The 21,973-nt window shown below is 42.7% G+C and overlaps 1 protein-coding gene across 6 annotated transcripts in view; it reads right to left on the bottom strand.

The window, feature by feature from the left end:
* Positions 1-21,973, bottom strand: part of mtmr4 (myotubularin related protein 4) — a 196,294-nt gene that overhangs the window by 171,343 nt on the left and 2,978 nt on the right. Inside the window, exon 2 of one of the 6 annotated variants that reach the window (XM_078548539.1) lies at positions 13,628-13,678. The exons of 4 other annotated variants lie outside the window; for them this stretch is intronic. The gene's annotated coding sequence lies outside the window, so the exon portion shown is untranslated. Of the gene's footprint in view, positions 1-13,627; positions 13,679-21,973 lie in introns of those variants that run through there. One more of the 6 variants, XM_078548548.1, reaches the window with a different exon arrangement.

The raw sequence follows: 21,973 nt of genomic DNA on the forward strand, positions 1-21,973 counted from the left end.
CCAACTCCACTGTGGTGGTAATGGTGAACAAACCTTACCATCACATTCTGCCGGCACTCCAATTTCTTCCAATTAAATACTGTGAAGACCAGAGCCATTGTCTTCAATGCACACCATAAACTCCACTCCCTAGCCACCGATGCCATCCCTCTCCCCAACAACTGCTTAAGGCTGAGACAGATTGTTCACAACCTTGATGTTCTACTTGACCCCAAAATGAGCCTCCAATTGCATATTCGCAGCATCACTGAGACCACCTATATCCAACACTGCACCATCACCTAACTCCAGTCTCAGCTCATCTGCTGCTGAGGCCCGCATTCATGCCTTTGTTAATTGACTGTTCAAACGCAGTCCTGGCTGGTCTCCATAAACTTGAGGTCACCCAAAACTCCTCTGCCTGTCTTAACTTACACCATGTGCCATTCACCTATCACGTTTGTGCTCGCTGACCTACACAGGTTCCCCGGTCAAGCAACAGCTTGTTATTAAAACCCTCATCCTTGTTTTCAAATCCCTCCATGGCCTCATCTCTCCCCAGTAGCCCGAGCTCTGGGATTCCACCACCCCCCGCCTCCCCCACCCCATACCTTTCCGCCTCACTTTCCTTCTTTAAACCTACCATCCTGACCAAGCTTTTGGTCATCTACCTGAATATCTTATGCAGTTCCGTGCCATGTTTTGCTTTATAAAGATGCAACATAAATGCAAGTTGCTGTTGCTGCACTTACAAACTCACAATATTATACTGTACTGCCCTTTTTTTTTGCTTTTGCAAGACAAAGTGATTTCACATTCACCTATGACACTCACCTACGTTTATTACTTTAATTACAAAGTGAATCATTTAATATTCCCATAAATGTGGCACTCTGTAATCACTGACAGGTCATGAGCAACTGTCTGGAGCATACAACATCACCACCAGTTCCAGCATACACTGGGGATTCCAACAGCCTTTACTTACTAGAGCTTCTATTACACAAACAAGTCAGTCAGGTTGAAGTCTTATCTTCAAATCCCTCCATGGCCTCATCTCTCCCCAGTAGCCCGAGCTCTGGGATTCCACCACCCCCCGCCGAAGGGCCATGAAGGCTCGAAACGTTAACTGATTTCTTCTCCGCCGATGCTGCCAGACCTGCTGAGTTTTTCCAGGTAATTCTGTTTTTGTTTTGAAGTCTTATCTGTTCGGTGGTGGACAGCAAGAAAATGAAAATCACAGATTGTGCTGCTGGAGCAACAGCTTCAGATACCGCACTTCACACAGACCTTTTCCTCCCCTTATATTCCTCACTTGGAGGTGCCAATTTGTTCCGATATGCTTTTGCTGGTGTTTGCCTGTATCTCATTCAAGCAAAGCTCACATCTGAAATGACTGTTGAAGGGTCATGTGGACTCAAAACGTCAACTCTTTTCTTCTCCACCGATGCTGCCAGACCTGCTGAGTTTTTCCAGGTAATTCTGTTTTTGTTTTGGAATAATAGAGTTCATTTGATAGCCATAGATTTTCATTAGTGATGACTGCATAGTTGTGAGTGGGAACCCACCTTGCTGAGATCAGCTTAATTAGCACTGTGCGGATTTACATGGGTACCTCGTAGTCCAGGCAATTTAATATCACATCGTGCAATACATTTACCTCCAGAGCTTAGGACTTCAATTTCACACCTTTCTGCTGCTTCAGGAAAATGAAAATATGCTTTTTTCCAGCATTCTCTGAGCTATGTGGAGAAACTCCTTAAGATGAGCTTGCTGAAAGATTAGGCTGTTTCGTGGTGATAGCCAGGTGAAGTATTTGAGCAAATTTTATTTTTCACCTAATTACCAAATGTTTTAAATCAATACTTCTTTTTACCAAAAGCAGTCCTTTACAACATTCATGCAGTCACACCAGTGTGGTGGCAGAGGTGTCAGGAAGCACAACATGGCACCACATATCAACGCATTGATAATTCTGCCATCTGCTTTCACTCCTACAGAGGCAATCTTTATCCTCAGTAGGAGGATGTGCGTCAGGTTGTTTACAGGAGTAACTCTAAAGCCGTAGGGCAAGCAATCACATGTCTCTATGCCTAGGGAAACAAGATTGTACTTGCAGGAGAAATACAGGAAAGTGACTTACTTCCAATATACTCTAATAATCTAAAAATTTGTTACTTATTTCACTGAGGGACTATGTGAAGTATGACAACATAAGCCTGTCACATCACTATATGAAATACTATACAGTAATCACCTTTGGACATAAGCTGCAGTGTGTTTTCTTTGGAGGAATAAAAGGAGTCACATCCAAGAGGGACTCAATGTTCACTTTTTGCTGGTCACTACCCTACAAAGCGCTCTCCCAAATTTTTTGTCACTCCTCTTTTGACTCTATTCATCACTGGGGTACTTCCTCATAAGCACCCAAAATGACCTTTGTTACAGATTGGAGTGGGGTTAATTTAAACAGCATTAATTTCTCCTCTCACCACCAGAAACAGAAAGGTGTTTTGATTTGCTTCCCCCTTTATAAGTGGTGGCGTATTTCCTAACCCCTCGATTTTGGTGTGATCCAATTTCCATTAATAACCCCACAGCAAACTCGAAAATGGATGAACTCAAGGGGTTAGTTTATTTGCACACACTCAAAAAGCGGGAGTGGGGGTCGCAATGTTGCATCCTATGCATTCATACAGTAAAATAGGGGCAGAGAAAAGAAAAGATTTACAGTGCAGAGACCACAGAGAAAAGAAATAGTGTTTTACGTGGGTTCCAGTGTTTAGAATCAAAGTCCAATGAGGTATTCCTTTACTGAGGTCGATGAGCTGAAAACTGATGCTGGATAATTCACTTTTCCGGTGGTGTTGACTTCACATGATGAGATAAGCACGCAGAGATGATTCAGTCTTGTAGGCTACGGTACAGGCTTTCCAGTAGCAGTGTAGATGGGGACAGGTGTCCAACCTGGGCCAGAGGTCCTTGTCTGTGTTGCTGCTAGTTAGGTGATAAAATGGCAGACTGAGACTTTGCAGTACAGCAAGGCAATGTTACTGGTTCCACAAACCAGAGGTCCATGTCACATGACTCCCACCTTTAACACTGTTTTTGACAAAGGGTGTGTATCCCTCACCCCGAGATTGTTGAATGTCTCAACCATTAAGAATTTAAAGGAAGGTCGCAGGGCCCTTTCTCATAGCAGACGAGCAGACTCCTGTTGGCCAGTCTGAGTTATGAAATGAAGATGGTCTTTGTAGAGTTCTCTTTGAATTTGGTCTGTGCTGCCCACATTGTGTCGTTAGTGGCTCTTCAGAGATAATGATGTGCGAGTCTCCCTGATACTGCCAGGATACTGAACAACCCACATTATTTATTTATTTCCAAATCAGAAAATCAGTATACGGAACCTTGGTAATTGCAAATTCATGATGCAGCATTACAACCACCATTCATTTGTCAACTCTAAGTATGCATAATTAAGCCTTAAGCATTTTGTTCAGGACACAAACATCATGAGAACTTCATATAAAATTCCAACAAGTCAAATGGTTTTTTAAATATATAATAAACTCATTTCAACCTCCTGTGCCAAAGTGACCCTACCACAAAGTATATTTGCCACTTGCCCAAAACCACAGTTCCTGATTTTGCATTCTCCTGCAAGACTGTCAACTTGGGTCTAAAATGATTTTCATTATGACTCCAAGTGGCACTGACACACAATTCAGTACAATTCTGGAATCTGAAGCATTCACATTAATTTAAACATTCTGCCACAGATTTTTTGCCATGACAGAGAGGCTCTCCGTCATGGCGGAAATAGCAGAAATGGCTGAAAATTCTAAGTCCCGCTCCCGAATATAGCATTACCTATTTTTGCGGGGGCTGGACTGGAGTTGGGCCAGGGTTCATGCATGCGCGTTTAGTCAGCTAGCCACTTAAATCATCAACTGCCTCCACTGAAGTGGGATTCTGGTAGCTCAGAAGTGTGAAACCCGGCGTGTGTAGAGCAGACCTGGTAAGAGTTGGTCTGAACTTGGGATGGATTCATTTGGATAGCCAGCGTACTCCTTTGGAGAGGTAAGGTACCCCTCTGGATCTGGACCTGGGGACATCTTTGGGAGAGGTAAGGCACCCTTTGGGATTGTTAAAAGTAAACACGATTGTGCACAAAAAGTATATAATCTCATTGTGTACAAAAATTGCATAAACTCATTGGAACTATCAAAGCTGTCAATGGATTTAACTCTATTGGACCTTAAATTTAAAAAGCCTAGAGTTTAATATAGGGCAATATAGAGCAGCCAAGGTAGAAAGGATACAAAATCTAAATGTTATGGTGAGAGTGCCAGTAGATAATGATTCAACTGCATACATGGATATAGAAGGGAAGTGTGGGGAGTATAAAGATTTGATATGGTTATTTACCCTTCAAAAATGCAATTATATAGCATCTTTCATGACCTCAAGACATTCTAAAGTGTTTTTCAATCAATGAAGTACCAGTGTAGTCACTTTTGTAATGTAGGAAACATAGCAGTCAATTTAAGCACAGTGAGGCCCAGAAACAGTAATGAGATTAAGGCCAAATACTCTTTTTTTCCCCCTTTATGTTGGTTGAGGGATCAATATTGGGTGTCAGGGAGAACACCCCGCTTTTTAAAAAACTGCCACAATCTTTTATGCCCATCTGGAAAACACAAGACAGAACCTCATGTTTCATCCAAAAGACAGCTTCACTGACAGTGCAGCTCTTCCTCTGTACTGCACTAAAGTGTTAGCCTTAGATTATAAGGGCAACCGAGGCATGTGGCAACAATTGAAGTATTGGCGGCAATGAGAGGAACAGAGAGCAATTTTTCCTAAAAGCTACAGGTAACAAGATGAGTCGAGTTGAATGTAAAAACAAAGGAATGGAATATAAAAGAGGTTAAGAAAAATAAGTAAAAACACAGTCAGTATGTGGCTGGAATAGATTGCCCATAGGGGAGATGTTTTAGAACTACTAAGTCTGACCTGCTCTCGTATTTGTCTCAGCAAGCAGTTTGGGAAGCAATTCTTTGGTCAAGTGCTGTACTTAATGTGACACTAAAAAAGGTGTTTGTTTTAAATATATGAAAAAATAGTAGGAGATGGCAAAACACTGCACGATAATGAATGATTCCTTCCACAAAATAATAAAAAGGGAAGTCATGAGCAAAATGTCCTCCTTTAGAAAAATTCAATATGAGTAACATGTAAGTCCTCAGAACAAAAATTACAGAGAATGGATATTTATCCCAAAAATGCTGAAAGAAACTATGGAGGAGCTTTGTGAGGCAACGACAACCATTATGCATTATGAAGGTGTCAGTGGACATTTTCGAATCTACCAGTATCTCACCAGTCAAAAGGGGGACTAACAGACAGGCGGCTACAAACCCATTTGCTTCCACTCCGTATAAAATAGCAGAACAGATTATCAGGAGTAAACTTGAGTATTATCTGTACAAAAATAACCTAGTAAACAGCAGTCAACATAGGTTCAGAAAAAGACTTCCAAAAAGCTATTAGTCAAACTCAAAGATGTGGAAATTTAGGGTAAACCCCAGAGATGGAATAGGAAATTGCATGTCGTGCAGAAAACAAATACTCATTAGAGAAGTTATATTGCGGTAGGGAGCACTAACCTGGTGCCCAAGGTTCATTGCCGCAGCTAATGTTAATTCATATAAATGACAGAATCAAAAACTCAATACAAACTGATCAAATCTGCATGTGGCACCAGACCCAGAGGGCAGTGGAATCACAGCAGGCAGCTTTCTGTGGCTGGACAAAGTATATATGTAGCCAGGCTGGCAGGTAAAATTAAATGCAAATTTAAAATACTGCTACACAGGAAAAATTCCTAGCAGGCGCAACTCCATGACTGGCTTTGAACAAACTTAGGATGAAGCTGGAAGAGACCTACGAGTCCGAGTAGACTCGTCACTAAACACCCAACCAATTCAGAGCAGCAATCAACAAGGTCAATGGAATGTTGAACAATAATGCGGTAGTGCACAAGACAGCAATTGCAATACTGCATCCTGTTCACAATAGCTTTATTAATCACTAATTTAGGGAAATATTCCAAAACACTTTGCTAAAGTGTAATCAGACAAAAGTTGACCCGAAGACATTAAAGTGCTAGTAAAGGCAGTGCAGTGCAGAGAAGAGCCAAAAAGTTAATTCTTTGTAATAAAGCTCTGCATTATGAAAAGACTAGACAAACTAAGGCCGCAAGGCCTGGAACTGAGGTGTCTTAGAGGTGATCTTAAAGAGGAACACAAGGTTGTTAAGAACATGGAAAAATGTGGGATATACTTCTGATTAAATTGTAAGAGTAGAGAAACAGGTTCGAACTATTAAAAGATAAAAATTAGGACTGATTTTTCTTCACATGGAGAATGATGAACATATAAAACAGACTCCCTAAAATAGTACAGGCTAGACCCCAAAAAAGCAACTTAGAAACAATTGGAAACTGCAATGAGGATAGGGAGGGGGAAACTGTTAGGTCTTTCTGAAAGGATGAATTTAGATAACCAAATGGCCTCCCTCAGCAATAAAAGTGCCCACACTTTGGATCTGGCTCCAATATTTCCTATTAGGATAACTTTAGTATTTATCACCAAGAAAAAGAATATGAATGAAAAGGAGAGAGGACAAAAACATTTTTAGTTAAAGACAGTCACATTGCCAAGAGCAACAGTACCAGCATGAATAAACACTCCAGTTTAAAAATAAATCTTAGTTATTCTGAAAATGAAATCATCACCCTCAATGACTGAATATTGTTAGAGGAAAATGAAACTTGTTCTCAGCCAATGAACTGGACGCTATTCACATGTTTATTGAATAACCTCAGCATAAATTAACTCACTTTTCAAACGATGCACAAATTGCAGAAGGTTCTGGTTGATCCAGAATTCAGAACAATGACTGCTCCTTTTAGTCCATTTGGGTTCTTTAACTAGATAACATGTTTTAGGATTATTTGCAGAATTCAAATCTTTGAACTACACAATGTGGCTCTTTTGCAAGTTTTAAAAAAAAATTTGAACTTTCTTCCCTGAAGTGTTGATTCTTACTGGGATATAGCTCTGAAAGTGCTGGTCAGCATCCTGTACCTCACTTGAGTAAACATTCTGCAATGTAGATTTGAATCTCGACAAGATATTCCACATCCACAACAGAGAACATAACCAAGTTTTATTCTGTCTTCGTTTCATAATAAATGATCTCAGAATTTTTTTAGCAAGGGTGAAATGAGTGAGAACTTATAGGAGTCAGAATCTTGGATGATTTACCCCTCTCTAACCCAGTATTGCCATGATCAGTTATGTCAAGAATTAAACCTGGGATCAGTGGCTTACTGACTGGCCTTTCTGTACTATAACATTTAATATAAGGAACTGCACAAGACTTGAGAAGATAGCAATAGCTCCATTGGCAGAACAAAGAAGTTGCTAATAAGCAAACAATGAAAAAAATCCATTGGAGGATATTTAGGTGCTGCATATTTGAATGAGGAGATGCCTGCAACTACAAAGTCTAAAAACAATTTCCTACAGTTCACAAATCACAGAATGACCCCCACCCCAACCTCCCACTCAGATTAGGTGCATAAAAGGAGCTCTAAGTGAATCTGTCATCATGCTGTTATGCTTTTATCTACTTTTCTAATACCCACTTTCTGCAGTTCACCTACTTCCAAATCACTTGTGTGAGAAAACAGACCACGAGTAACTTTCTCTTTTTGATCCAGTTGATGTCATATCAGCACAGCCAAGATTGGGCATACAATGCAACAAGGGAGGAACCTGCGTTCCAATTCTCTGTGTAAGTGCACACTTAAAAACATCTATCCTACTATTAAATCGACCCATGTCCTGATTGCTAGTTCATCCTGGTTAATGTGTAAACTGTAAATCAAATAAGGGATGCAAATAGATAAATTAATCATCCATTTGTTTGATTCTTATTCTGTATCATTGACCCTGGGTTCTGTAAAGAAGTATCAGCTATGATTCCTGCTCTGATTGCTTTCCAGTCACTCTTGTTGGAAGTACATGAATGATCTTTGGGCAAGGACAGGGTCAGGCTGAACTATGATGCTCCCCCCAAGTCAAAGTGCCGGTCTAAATTCACCTGCTCACATATGAATAACAGTGACTTGGGAAAGCAACTGATTGGGGAGTAAATCCTGGTGAGTTTTTTTTTCAATCTATTAAAGGAATTCATTGCTTAATACTGAGGTAGGAGCTAAAAAAAAATATAAAGTAGTACTGTACAAGTATAATTAGTCAAGAAACAAGGTTCCTAGCTAACATAAATAAGGCCCCGAGCTAGCGTATTTTTAAAGGATGTAACTAGATTAATCAACAGGGACGTCATGGCAGGAGAACTCAGACCCGTGATATGCTCCTCCTGCAGGATGTGGGAAATGAGGGACGATTCCAGCGTCCCTGGTAACCATGTGTGTGGAAGCTGTGTCCAAACGCAGCTTCTAGCTAACTGGATTTCGGAGCTGGAGCAGCGGGTGGACTCATTGCGGAGCATCCGCAATGCTGAGCAAGTCATGGATAGCAGGTTTAGCGAGGTGGTCACACCACAGGTGAAGATTACACAGGCAGAAAGGGAATGGGTGACCATCAGGAACAGTAAAAGACTCAGGAAGGTAGTGCAGGAGTCCCCTGTGGTCATCTCACTTTCTAACAGTGATATACCACTTTGGATACTGTTGGGGGGGGGGGGGGATGGCCTCTCAGGGGAAAGCAGCAACAGCCAAGTTAACGTCACCGTGGGTGGCTCTGCTGCTCAGAGGGGCAGGAGGAAAACAAGTGGCAAGGCTATAGTGATAGGGGATTCAATAGTTAGGGGCACAGACAGACCCTTTTGTGGCTGCAAACGTGAATCAAGGATGGTATGCTGCCTCCCTGGTGCCAGGGTCCAGGATGTCACGGAGCGGCTGCAGGACATTCTGGGAAGGGAAGGTAAACAGCCAGTGGTCGTGTTACACATTGGTACCAACGACATAGATAAACTAAGGGATGAGGACCTGCAAGCTCAGTACAGGAAGTTAGGAGATAAATTAAAATGCAGGACCTCAAATGTAGTAATCTCAGGATTACTACCCGTTCCATGTGCTAGCGAGACCAGGAATAAGAGGATAGATCAAATGAACACATGGCTGGAGAGATGGTGTAGCCAGGAGGGATTCAGATTCTTGAGACACTGGGACGGGTTCTGGGGAAGGTGGGACCCGTACAAACCGGACGGGCTGCACCCAGGCAGAGCTGGGACCAGTGTCCTTGCGGGGGTTTTTTGCTAGTTCTGTTGGGTAATACTTAAACGAGTGTGGCAGGGGGATGGGATCCCAGGAGTAGGATCAGATAGGTCAGATTCAGATCAGAAAAATGGAGGTGGAACATTAGCTAGGGACGTTGTGATAGGCATGGAGTTACAGGAGAAGCAAAGTTTAAAAAGTGTCCAGCAAGGGAAATTGACGGGGTTAAACTGTTTATACTTCAATGCAAGGAGTATTACAAATAAGGTAAATGAGTTAAGGGCACAGGTAGACACATGCCAGCAGGATGTCATTGCTATAACGGAGACCTGGCTAAAGGAGGGACAAAACTGGCAGCTTAATATCCCTGGTTATAGAGTCTTCAGACATGATAGAGTAGGAGATAAAAAAGGAGGGAGGCGGTAGCACTAATGGTTAAAGAATCAATTCCAGTTGTGAGAACGGATGATATACTAAATGGGTCAACAAATGAGGCTTTATGGATTGAGCTTAGAAATAAAAAAGGAGCAGTCACACTACTGGGAGTATACTACAGACCCCCAAATAGTGAAAGGGAGATAGAAGAACAAATATGTAGGCAAATTTCTGCTTGTAAGAACAAGAGGGTAATAATAGTAGGAGACTTCAACTATCCTAATATCAACTGGAATTCAAACAATATAAGGGGCACTGAGGGAGAAAAATTCATGCAGTGTGTCCAGGAAAGTTTTTTCAACCAATTAGTGACAAACCCAATGAGAGGAGATGCAATTCTAGACCTAGTCTTGGGGAACAAAGAAGGGCAAGTGGGTGAAGTGACAGTTGGCGACCATATCGGGGACAGTGATCACAATTTAGTTAGATTTAGCATTACCATGGAAAAGGACAGAGATAAGGCAGGAGTAAAAGTCTTGAGCTGGGGGAAGGTAAATTTTGCAGAAATGAGGAGGAACTTGGCTAAGGTGGACTGGACAGCACTGCTGGAGGATAAAACAGTGGAAAACCAGTGGGAAGCACTAAAAAGTGAGATCCTAATTGTACAAAGTAGACATGTCCCCTACAAAAATAAGAGTGGTACGACCAAATCTAGACCCTCCTGGTTGTCTAGAGGAATACAGGGGAAGATCAAACAGAAAAAGAAAGCGTACGATAGGCACAAAGAACTAAGCACTGCAGATAGCCTAGACGAATATAGGAAGTGCAGGGACGAAGTAAAAAAGGAAATAAGGAAATCAAAGAGAGGGCATGAAAAAAGATTAGCAAGTAGAGTTAAAGATAACCCAGACGTTTTACCAGTACATTAATGCTAAAAGGTTAATTAAGGAAAAAGTGGGACCTATCAGAGATGAAGATGGAAACTTGTGTGTAGATGCAGAGGCTGTGGGAAGGGTTTTGAATGACTATTTTGTCTCCGTGTTTACAAAGGAAAGGGAGGATGTAGATATAGTAGTCCAGGAGGAACACTGCGAGATATTGGACGGGATAGTCATATAGAGGAAGTAATTGAAGGGTTGAAATCCTTGAAAGTTGATAAGTCACCAGGGCCAGATGGATTGTTTCCGAGGCTGCTGAAGGAAGTCAGGGAGGAGATAGCAGATGCTCGGAGGATGATTTTCCAATCTTCACTAGATACAGGGGAGGTACCGGGGGACGGGAGAAATGCAAACGTAGTTCCATTGTTTAAAAAGGGATCAAAGGAAATGCCAAACAATTACAGGCCAGTTAAGTCTTACATCGGTGGTGAGCAAATTAGTAGAATCAATCCTGAGAGATAGGATTAACTGTCATGTGGAAAGGCATGGTCTAGTCAGGGATGGTCAGCATGGATTTGTTAAAGGAAGGTCTTGCCTCACAAATTCGATTGAATTCTTTGAGGAAGTGACAAGAAGGGTTGATCAAGGTAGTGCAGCGAACGTTGTGTACATGGATTTTAGCAAGGCATTTGACAAAGTCCCACATGGCAGATTAGTCAGGAAAGTAAAAGCCCATGGGACTCAGGGTAATGTGGCAAACTGGATAAAAGGTTGGCTTTGTAACAGGAAACAAACAGTAATGGTCGATAGATGCCCTTGCGAATGGAAAGTTGTCTCAAGTGATGTGCCACAGGGCTCGGTGTTGGAATCCTTGCTGTTTGTGTTATATATTAACGATTTAGACGTGAACGTGGGGGGGCACGATTGGGAAATTTGCAGATGACACAAAGATTTGCCGAGTAGTGGATAGTGTAGAGGATAGCCATAATCTCCAAAATGATATAGATGGGTTGGTGGAGTGGGCTGTAAAGTGGCAGATGGATTTTACCATTGAGAAGTGAGAGATCATACATTTAGGGAGGTCAAACAGTTACAGGGATTACACAATAAATGGGAATATACTAAGAGGGTTAGATGAAGTAAGAGATCTTGGTGTACAAGTACACAGGTCCCTGAAGGCAGCAGTTCAAGTAGACAAGGTTGTAAAGAAGGCATATGGAATGCAATCCTTCATTGGCAGAGGTATAGAATATAAAAGGAAGGATATAATGTTGGAATTGTATAAAACACTGGTGAGGCCACAACTGGAGTATTGTGTGCAGTTCTGGTCACCATATTACAGGAAGGGCGTAATAGCTCTGGAGAGAGTGCACAGGAGGTTTACAAGAATGTTGCCAGGACTAGAAAAGTGTAGCTACGAGAAGAGATTGGATAGGTTGGGGTTATTTTCCTTAGAACAAAGAAGGCTGAGAGGTGACTTGATTGAGGTGTACAAAATTATGAGGGGAATAGATAGAGTGGGCAGGATAAAATTGTTTCCCTTGGTGGAGAATTCTAGATTCAAGATAAGCGGCAGAAGGTGTAGGGGGGACATGAGGAAGAGCTTTTTTACGCAGAGGGTAGTGGGTGTCTGGAATTCGCTGCCCAGATTGGTGGTAGAGGCAGAAACTCTAAACTCTTTTAAGTACCACCTGGATCTGCACCTTAAGTGCTGTAAGCTGCAGGGCTATGGGCTGGGTGCGGGAAGGTGGGATTAGAAAGGGCACCTGGATGTCCTCGGGCTGGCATGGACAAGATGGACCAAATGGCCTCCTTCTGTACTGTAACTTTTCTATGCTTCTATGGGAAAATCTTTGGAGGGAAATCGGTGCCTGGAACTACAGCACAGCATCAAGAGAAGGAAGGAGAAATTTTTAAAATTAGTTCATGGCATCTGGGCATCGCTGGCTAGGTCAGTATTTATTGCCCATCCTTAATTGCCCTTGTTCAGAGGGCATTTAAGAGTCAACCACATTGCTGTGGAGTCACATGTAGGCCAGACCAGGTAAGGACGGCAGATTTCCTTCCCTAAAAGGACATTAGTGAATGATATGGGTTTTTACAACAATCGGCAATAGTTTTGTGGTCACCATCTGACTTTTAATTCCAGTTTTTTTTTATAATTAGGGTATGGTTCCACGGAAACAGGCAGCTCTGTCAGTACCTTGCTCAAGAAGCTATTCTTCACATGGAAGTCTGAAGAGTGAGTACTGTAGGCTACTCCACTCTGGAGAGCATCACACTGGATCACAGTCTAGTTTCCACCAGACATCCCCATGCACCTTTCCAGCAAAGGATCTTGGGTTCTTGAACCTGATCATAACCTAAGTTGTCTTTTCCCCATGCTAACTATTGACACTGATATCAACAGCAATACTCCAACTAAATGACCAGGAAACAGAATAAAGTTCAGCGATCTAAATGACTGTTACACCATACAGTGCACTGCCTTTACGTAGTTCATCAGGGAAATTGGGATAAGTCCAAACGACCGTCATCCAACTTCTAGAAGACAGTCTGCTACTAGTATATGGCAAAAAAAAATACTTGCAAGTAATTATGGAAAAACTAATCTCAGGAATTTCTAGATATACCCCAGTTTCAAAAGCTGTAGTCTGGAAGAAACAATTCACATTGCTCAATGTATGAACTTCTTCAACTTCAGCAAGAAACAGCCCTGAGCCTTAGGTTAATCCTTCCAGTTTCTGCAGGTTAATTTTTAATGGCAATATCGGTGAACTTTGTTTTATTGACATGTCTGGTCGTTCCTATGTTTACTTAGCTGTAGTTATGCGCCAATAGTGTACACTCCTTCATTGCCTCCCCTACCGCGTGGCCAACTGCAGTACCAGCTGATGCTAATGTACCCACCCTGCATATACATGCAGATTTAAGGGAGTCACATCATCATTGAGCAGTATATGTTTTCCCTCTACAGTTTATCAGAAATATGCACAAACCACACTATTCAAGCTTATGTTAGTAGAGCTTTCCGATCCAATTTTTCCCAAAACAAGCTGCTCTAGCAATGAGGACAGTGACGTACCCTTTAAAAATTCATTCAAAGGCGAATTACTTCGGCAAACCATGCCAATTACTGACCTTTAAAATAATCAACAAAGTGAATTAGATCATTTTAGATTATTTGAGATAGCATATCCAGTTTACACAGGCCTCAAGCAATTATACCATGTGATATCCTTCTTGCATTCTTAAGATTTACAATACCTGGACCATGAGATAATTACAGTCGCTTGGCAAATATAGGGGTTATTGCCTGTGCTGCCGTACCACTCACATGTTAGTGGTGTGCTTTTCTGAACAACAGTAATGTCCCCATCTGAATACCAATGGCAACTGAAAGCTTTCTTGACAGCACAATTTCAAGGGTTAGCTTGTGCATTGCTGCACTCCCTACATACTTGGAGACTGGCAAATAAATTCCAAGTCACCACAATTCTAAATGATACAACCCAATAATGACATAATTTGCCATTCACCAGACCAAATACAACTTTACAGCTACAGCCTAAAACCTTGGTATGCAAATAACACTATTTCTCCTGATTGGGTGCCTTATAATGACAATTTTTTCCCTTAAGTGGGTATGCTTTAGTGCAGAGGTTCTCATCCAGAGAGCTGCAGCCTCCTAGGTGTTCGAGAGGTTTAAAAGGGTCCACCAATTTTATTTTTATTCATTTACAGGGTGTGGGCATCGCTAGCTAGCATTTATTGCTCATCCCTAATTGCCCTCGAGAAGGTGGTGGTGCGCCCCCACCAGTCCACTGGTGTAGGTGAACCCACAATGCTATTAGGAAGGGAGTTCCAGGGTTTTGACACAACGACAATGAAGGAATGGCGATATAGTTGAGTCAGGATGGTGTGTGGCTTGGAGGGGAACTTGCAAGTGGCGGTGTTCCCATGCATCTGCTGCCCTTGTCCTTCTAGGTGGCAGAGATCACAGGTTTGGAAGCTGCTGTCAAAGGAGCCTTGGTAAGTTGCTGCAGTGCATCTTGTAGATGGTGCACACTGCTGCCACGGTGAATGGCGTGAATGATGAAGATGGGGGATGAGGTGCCAATCAAGCAAGCTGCTTTGCCCTGGATGGTATCGAGCTTCATGAGTGCTGTTGGAGCTACACTCACTCAGGCAAGTGGAGAACACTGCCAGCAACCCCTTTCATCACTTCGCTGGTGACCAAGAGTAGACCGATGGGACAATAATTGACCGGGTTGGATTTGTCTTACTTTTAGCGGACAGGACATACTTGGACAATTTTCCACATAGCCGGGTAGATGCCAGTGTTGTAGTTGTACTGGAACAGCTTGGCTAGGGGCGTGGCTAATTCTGGGGTACAAATCTTCAGCGCTATTGCCAGAATATTGTCAGGCCCATAGCCTTTGCAGTATCCAGTGCCTTCTGCTGTTTTGATATCACGTGGAGTGAATTGAACTGACTGAAGACTGGCATCTGAGATGCCGAGTCCTCAGGAGGAGGCAGAGATGGATCATCCACTTGGCACTTCTGGCTGAAGATGTCTGCAAATGCTTCAGCCTTGTCTTTTGCACTGATGTGCTTGGCTCCCCCATCATGGAGGAATGGGCATATTCATGAAGCCGCTTCGCCCTGTTAGCTGTTTAATTGTCCACTACCACTCACGATTGGATGTGGCAGGACTGCAGAGCCTAGGTCTGATCCATTGGTTGTAGGGTCACTTAGCTCTATCTGTCGCATGCTGCTTCCACTGTTTAGCATGCAAGTAGCCCTCGTTGTAAATTAACCAGGTTGACAGCTCATTTTTGATGTGCCCGATGCTGCTCCTAACATGCCCTCCTGCACACCTCATTCAACCAGGGTTGATCACCCGGCTTGATGGTAGAGTGGAGGGCATGAGGTTACAGATGGTATTTGAGTACAATTCTGCTGCTGTGCAGGCCCACAGTACCTCATGGGTGACCAGTTCTGGGTTGCTAGATCTGTTCAAAATCTATCCCATTTAGCACAATGGAAGTGGCAGTGTGCCAAACAGTGGCCACTCCTAGCAATACTGTCATGGACATTCATCAGCAACAAGTAGATCAGTGAGGAGGTGGTCAAGTAGGTTTTTCCCTTGCCACCTGCCACAGACCCAGTTAGCAACCACATCCTCTGGGACTCAGCCAGTTCAGTTAGTACTGGTGCTACCAAGCCACTCTTGGTGATGGACATTGAAGTCCTCCACCCAGATCACATTGTGTCTTTGCCATCCTCAGTGCTTCTTCCAACTGGTGTTCAACATGGAGTAAAGATTCATCAGCTTTCGAGGGAGGTGGCAATTAACGAGAAGTTTCCTTGCCCATGTTTGACGTGATGCCAAGAGACTTCAAGAGTCAACAGCCAATGTTGAAGACTCCCAGGTCAACTCTCTTCTGACTGTATACCACTGTGCCGCCACCTCTAGTGGGTCTGTCCTACCAGCAAGACCGTGCATACCCAGTTGATGGTGATGATGGTGCCTACGACATCGTAAGATATGATTCCATGAGTATGACTATGTCAGGTTGTTGCTTAACTGTCTGTGCAACTGGTCTCCCAATTTTGGCACAGATGTTAGTAAAGAGACTTTGCAACTCGACAGGGCTGGGTGTGCCGCTGTCGTTTCAGTGCCTTGATGAATGCCAGGTGGTCTGTCCGGTTTCATTCCTCTTAGACTTCCTAGCGGTTTCCTACAACCGAGTGGCTTGCTATGCCATTTCAGAGGGCAGTTAAGAAACAACCACATTGCTGCAGGTCTGGAGTCACAAGTAGGCCAGGCCAGGTAAGGGCGTCAGATTTGCTTCCCTAAAGGAAATTAGTGAACCAAATTGGTTTTTACGACAATCAACAATGGTTTTATGGTCACCAATACTGAGATGACTTTATAATCCAGATGTATTAATTGAATTTAAATTTCACCAGCTGCTATGGTGGAATTTGAACTAGTGTACCCGGAGCACTAGCCTGGGCCTCTGGATTGCTCGTCCAGTGACATTACCACTACGCTACCGCCTCCCCTCCAATCTATCAACAAAAGGCATACTTCTTTTTAGCCTTTACAAGATTTGGTGACACTCATTCCCAAGTGACACACACCAGCTGCAAAAGCAAGATGACAACTGGAAGCTATCATCCTCAATGTGATGTTTGAAAAAGGCACATGACAAGCAGCACACAGTAGTGAAAGACAAATCTGGAGACAGACAGCGGCAATGGGGATCGACCCAGCAACTTTTTTTTAAAAAAAACTTTACCTGGAGGCAGCAAGGCTGCGACTTCTAAGCAGCTCCCAGGTTTCCCTCAGAGACAGAGAAGAGATAACATTGTCAGATAACTGGGTGAAATTCCCCCGGCCCTTCTTCCATCTCCCCACAAATCCGGCCTTTACCGCAGACTCTGCTACCCTGTCCAGATCTCCGGCTGTGCTGGGTCGCTATTTAGTCATCTGCAGGCAGGCACTCTAATAACCCATGAGGCAGGAGATTGGGTCCAGCAACTCATTGCATAGGATCTCTCGAGAACTGGGAATTAATGTGGTGCAGGTTCACAATATGACTTATCAAACTGACCCCTTCATTGGGAGGTAAAAAGAAAATTACTGTACAGTTTGGCTATACCCAGTTTTAAGTAAGCCCAAATAGAATACACTGTTTCATTATTAAGCAGTTAAAAAAATGACTAACCATTTGTTTTAAGTACTACCTACCCCATTATAAAAGCGGTTTGGAGCTTGATGCAAAAGATTTTTTGTAACCATCTGCATAGTTAACAACTGGGTGAATCAATGAAAGAGCGGTTTCTTATTCTCTAGAACTTTTGGGTCAGGTTTCGGTCTCTCTTCACCCCCACCAAGGAACATCCGCTTCCTATCGACATCCAAGAAAACGTTCTTCTAGACCTGCGCCAAGAGCTCTGCACGTTCCACGGCAGCAGAGGCCTGGAGGAGAAGCTGCCCATGGTCACTTGCACTCTCACTCGCCCCAGGGGATTGATCAGGAGCCTGGCATCTCTGACTCCAATCACTGCCACCACCCTCCCCACCAGGGTCCTCCAAAGCACCCAACGACCACAAGCACGACAGCAATCCAGAGCACCATTAGGAAGTCTGCGCCAACCAGCCTGGAGAATGCTCAATGGCTCCACAGAAAGAACAAGGCAAGGCCCAGAAGCTGTCCAGTAATGGGACAAGCATCTGCAACTAGGAGGAAAATTAGCACAGGGACCTAGTCATTTTAAGGGCCGAAACAAATTATCAGTGAGTATAGCGGAAATCGATCTTGCAAAAATGTATATCTTGGGATATATTTTGCAGCTTTATTTTCGAGTAATCAGGAAAAAGCAAACCTGTTATCTTTGGTTCTCTGTCACATCACTGGGAATGTAGAAAATTTACTTACATTGTGTTTTGTTGATTTCATGTTTATGTTAGGTATTGGGGCTGAAAATCTTGGGTTAGGAAAGCATCTCCAGATATTACTCATTTAAATGGGAAAACTTCTTCAATAGTAGTAGTTTTGATTTTAAGAGGAGATTTCCAGGAACCTATCTACCATTTGACACAGGATATTCCTTCCACCATGTGAGTACATGGTCCGAATCACGTTTTTCCACCATGAAGTGAGAGACTTCGCAGTGCACGTCCAAAGGTCCCGGAAGGTGGCAGGACCGGTGGATAAAGTGGTAAAGAAAGTATATGGAATATTTTCCTTTATTGGACAAGGTATTGAATACAAAAGTAGGGCTGTAATGATGGATGAAAGCAAAATACTGCAGATGCTGGAAATCTGAAACAAAAACAGAAAATGCTGGAAAAACTCAGCAGGCCTAACAGCATCTGTGGAGGGAAAGACAGAGTTAACGTTTCGAGTCCGTACTCTAAAGCGGAGTCATACGGACTTGAAACATTAACTCTGTCTCTGTTAGACCTGCTGAGTTAATGTTTCGAGTCCATATGACTCCTCTTTAGAGTACGGACTCGAAATGTTAACTCTGTCTATCCCTCCACAGATGCTGTTAGACCTGCTGAGTTTTTCCAGCATTTTCTGTTTTTGATGTAATGATGTTAGGCCATAGCTGGAATTGTGTGTACATTCTGAGCACATTGCAGGAAGGAGAGAGTACAGAGGAGATTTACAAGAATGTTTCCAGGACTTGAAAATTGCGACTATGAGGAAGATTGGATAGGCTAGGGTTGTTTTCCTTAGAACAGAGGAGGCTAAGGGATGACCTAATTGAGGTGTACAAAACAATGATGGCCCTAGATAGGGCAGACGCAAAAGACCTGTTCACCCTAGCTGAGGGGTCAATTACCAGGGGGTGTAGATTTAAGGTGACCGGTAGAAGGATTAGAGGGGACGTGAGGAAAATCTTTTTCATCCAGGGGGTGGTGAGCATCTGGAATTCACTGCCTAAATTGATGGTGGAGGCTGAAATGCACAACTCATTTAAAAGGTACCTGGATCAGCACCTGAAATGCTGTAATCTGCAAGGCTACAGGCCAGATGCTGGACAGTGGGATTAAAAGGAGCAGCTAGTTTCGTTTCCTCTTTTTTGGCCAGCAGAGACACAATGGGCTGTATGGCCTCTTTCAGTGCCGTAACTTCTATGGTTCTACGTATTGTAAAGCAAGTCAGTCAACGTCTACAGGAAGTGCAAGCAGCATTTCTTCTAAAGGACTGAGGCATCAGATCCTTTGTCCACCCACTTGGGGCAGCAGATCTTTTGTCCACCCACTTGGGGCATCAGGTCCTTTACTCAACCATGTGGGCCATCTATGTTCCCCCATTTGAGGTTGGGGCATCATGTTTTACTCACCGTTAGGGTGGGTAATATATTTTTAATACTGGTTTTTGATTCTTGGGTGGACTAGGCTGGCAGAACTCTCACTGCAAAAATCTGCTCTCCAAATGTTGGTTATAATTTCTTACAGCAAGACTACGAAAGCTAAACTGCCAACTCAGTCCCATCAAAGCTATTAAGAGTTCAATGACATTTCATCGACCCTCAGTATCAAGTTCAGGAAAATGCCGCTGAAGACATTTTGGTGTGAATGCTCTGATGAATACACCAGTGCTTCTTATGCAGCACTAAGTGTTTGTTCCAAGTAGTACAGGACGTTAAAGCAGGAAACTTGGAAAATCAAAATCTGATCAGGCAGAGTCAAAATGGGTTTGTGAAAGGGCAATAATGTTTAATCTATATTAGAGTTTTTTGAGAAAGTAACGAGCAAGGTGGACAAAGGGAAACCTTTGGTGTACTTGGATTTCCAGAAGGTTACGACACAAGATAAGATTACATGGTATAGGGCAGGGGTAGGGAAGTTGCTCAATTTCATACAACCCGCAGCAAGATTTCTAAAAATATAGACCGATGACAGTAGCGCCTTCAAAATAGCATTTATCATCACTGTTACAAAGCTGCTTTGGATAAAAGCATCAGCTAAATTACTATAATAATATTTAACAATATAATATTCAAATTCAGCCATCGAATTAAAACAGGCGAGTTGAACATTTCTGTATTGTCTATAAAAATTGAAAACCAGGGATACAAATTAAGAATAAGAGGTCTACCGTTTAAGGCGGAGAGGAGGAGAAATCTTTCTTCTCTAAAAGGGTTGTAAGTGGATGGAATTCTCTTCCCCAGAAAACAGTGGAGGCCGGGTCATTGAATTTATTCAAAGCAAAGTTAGACAGATTTTTGTTAGAAAAGGGAGACAAGGTTTATGGGGGGCAGATGGCAAAGTGGAATTGGACCATAACTAAATCAGCCATGACCTTGAGTGGCAGAGCAGACTCGAAGGGCTAAATGGCCTACTCCTGCTCCCAAGTCCTACGTTCCTTTGTACAGACTGCAGTTCAGTAATGACGCCAATGAAAACAAAGTACCCCAAAATGCACGTCTTCTTGTTGAAGATATATCCACATCTTGACAGAATTGCTGCTCAGCACCATGTTTCACATTCAGTAAAACAAACTAATACATGTTTAATTATATAATTAATATGAATACAGAAAAATACTTGTATGGTGTCACAGGTGGTCAGTGGAATTTTAATAACATGGAAAGGAGGACTCAAGCACTGTTATGTGGCTGCAGACGTTTTCTTTAATACTTACTAACTCAGATTTGACATATTCTTAATGATCATTGGGCTACATGTAGATTATAGGATATAGATTATATTAATTTACAAATATTAAAGTATTAACATCTGATGCACATAACAGCCACCGGCCTTGTGCACCATGCATTAATGCTCAATACATACCAATACTCTCAGATCCTGATGACTGTATATAAATATTCTCAGGCTCTTACACATCCCAGTTTCATATAGACATTAATAGGGCAGCCTCCAGAGCCCAACCACCTTCAGTACTTCATCAATGACCTTCCCTTCATCCTAAATTCAGAAGTGGGCTCTATTTGCAATTCCCCAGTCATCCAGGTCTTGCAGCATATAGGCATCCAGGCAATTAACATATGTGCCACACAAGTGTCAGGCAATGGTCATCTCCAAAAAGGGGCAGCTTATAGCTCTACTCGACATTTGCACAGTCATCGAATGTTAAGGCCCTGATCATCAATATGCTGGGGGTCACCATTGACTTGATACTCAATTGCACCTTCCACACAATTGCCATGTCTACTAGAATAGATTAGAGGTTCAAGCGAGTGGCTTGCTTCTCAACTCCCAAAGCCTCATTCAAACACCGATGAAAGACATAAATCAGGAATCTGATGGAATGCTCTCCACATGCCTGGATGAAAGCCAGCACAATGCAGTTCATTGACCAGCACTTCACCGTGAGTCTAAAAATTCATCACCAATGTACCATTGCTGTATTATCTACAGGAGTTTGGCCACGCTGCTTTGGCACCACCTGTCAAACCTGAGACCTCCACCACCTAGAAGCACAAGATGCAAGGGAACTCCATCACCTCCAAGTTACACACCATCCTAGCTTCGACAGAATTACCATTTCTTTATTGCCAACACTGGGTCAAAATCCTGGAACTCCTAAAAGCAGTGTGGAGGCATCTTCACCACAGGAAAATACAACAATTCAAAGCAGCCCATCAATACCTTCTCAAGAGAAACCAAGATGGGCAATAGATACCGGCCTTGTAAGTGATTCCCACATCCCAACAATAAAAATATTTATAGCCTCTGTACAGTAATTGCCCCAGATCCTGTATATTGCAGTGATCCTCCCAGGTCCCAAATATATTATCCTATATGAGGAACACCAAATATATATAGTCCCAGACCTCACCTATTTTATTTCCTAGATCCCATGCAATGTACATTAAAACTCCAGCCCATTATAGATTTTCCCTCCAATATCCTATTATGCATTTTCTTTCCAATATG

The sequence above is a fragment of the Cetorhinus maximus genome, chromosome 9, assembly GCF_964194155.1.
Source record: "Cetorhinus maximus chromosome 9, sCetMax3.hap1.1, whole genome shotgun sequence".
NCBI lineage: Eukaryota > Metazoa > Chordata > Chondrichthyes > Lamniformes > Cetorhinidae > Cetorhinus > Cetorhinus maximus.